The following is a 1,649-nucleotide window of genomic DNA, read 5'->3' as shown; positions in this document are numbered from 1 at the left end:
GTAGCTGGCAAGCCAACCAGAAACCTATGCTTTACTGCCACCGTCTAGATGGGAATGTGACTGCAGGAGTAGGGTCCGACTGCGTCCTGCAAGACGGGGGCGTGTATTTTGAGGAGGCGTGTATTGTAAGGAGGGCGTGTATTTAGTCGGCCCTGATTGGTCTGATTCCCGACGGTGTCTGGCGTCACACATAGCCTCGTGCAGAGCCATAATCTATTTGACATTTGCGGATCTCTTCTCTTGTCGAAACTAGTCCGGAGATTTAACGAATTGGTCAACAGCAGTTAGACAGCATAATGATGATTGCCTCGATTGATTTGGTAAGTGGACTGCATTATCAGTCAGAGATCGTATACTGTCATTGTTCTTGGTGTAGTTCTACTTTAAATTTTCATGTACACTCACAGCGTAATAATGTGTCGTCAATCCAACCACAAATTGGCTGCGTTTTTGGGATGTCTCTGCTAACTTTTCCTTTATGTTGACATTTCTTAAGCTTAACAGTTGTTGCTTTTCATGTTACCTATTTAATTGTTAATTACCGCGTTTGATGCCGTGTTTGTTTTGTCGCAATATACTCTCCCTGGTTTGTATTGATTTGATTATCATCATTTCTCCGTGTTACCGATTTGAAGTTGTCATCCCATGGCTATGTGGTTAGCCGCTAACTAGTAGGAGCGGGAAAGGATCTGCACACTGCTTGCAAAGGACTTAATTAGATCAAAGATGCCTGAGGAAGATCTGTCTGTTTGTGTGAGCCATGTTACAGCATCTATGTCACACCTGCGCTTACATTGTATACACTTGCATTTATCTATAGGGTTGGTTTAGTTAATTACACATTGGATGCCTAAGAGCTGACTTAAACTGTTAATCTGGTTGAATTGTTTGTGCAGCAGAAATTACTTTTTGTCTTTTCAGATCCATCCAACTGTTTGCAAACATGGATCTCTGATGCAGCCAGTGCGGTTTGGAGATTCTTACGGGTGCCAAGTTTGTAGAAAAGTTGGCGATTACCCAGCCATGGTTGCACATGTTCAAACACATGACAGAGCAGCCATCTCACAATGGTAATTGAAAGTTAAATGCATGTCACTAATGTTTTATATTCTATGTTCTTTATGCTTTTATCAAACTCATAACATATCAATTAGCTTGTGATGTAGGGAACAAGGAATACTAACAGTTAATATTTTCTAATTTACTTTTCTGTTCCTTTTTGGAAGGCTACAAAATCTATAGGTGCCAACACAACTGTGCCAACACAAGATCTCCACACTACCACAGTGTGTGCTCAACCATTACTGGCAGCAAAACTTCATGCATAAAGCACCTGCAGACCTGCCCTGGCATGAGGACACCACCTCCATCTCAAGGCCTCAGCACGCCGAGCCCAATGCCAGCCACGCACCCGCCACCTCCATCTCAAGGCCTCAGCACGCCGTGCAATGCCAGCCACGCACCCGCCACCTCCATCTCAAGGCCTATTGCTGTAATATGACTTTATATACACATCTTTTGCAGCTATTGCAGCTATTACAGCTGTAACTCATCTGGGAAGGCTCTCCGACAAAGTGTAGGACGTGTGTAGGACGTGTGTAGGACGTGTGTAGGCATGATATGACCCAAACAACAAGTGCCTCTGGGAT

The 1,649-nt window shown here is 43.8% G+C and overlaps 1 long non-coding RNA gene across 1 annotated transcript; it reads left to right on the top strand.

The window, feature by feature from the left end:
• Nucleotides 1-237: 237 nt before the first annotated feature.
• LOC308363611 lies at nucleotides 238-1,388 on the top strand. The gene is made up of 3 exons (XR_013968604.1): nucleotides 238-320; nucleotides 922-1,070; nucleotides 1,227-1,388. It is a non-coding gene; the product is annotated as an uncharacterized lncRNA (long non-coding RNA).
• Nucleotides 1,389-1,649: the final 261 nt, after the last annotated feature.

The sequence above is a fragment of the Sprattus sprattus genome (genome assembly GCF_963457725.1).
Source record: "Sprattus sprattus genome assembly, chromosome: 1".
In the NCBI taxonomy this organism is placed as follows: domain Eukaryota; kingdom Metazoa; phylum Chordata; class Actinopteri; order Clupeiformes; family Clupeidae; genus Sprattus; species Sprattus sprattus.
This window is presented reverse-complemented; position numbering and strand designations above follow the sequence as displayed.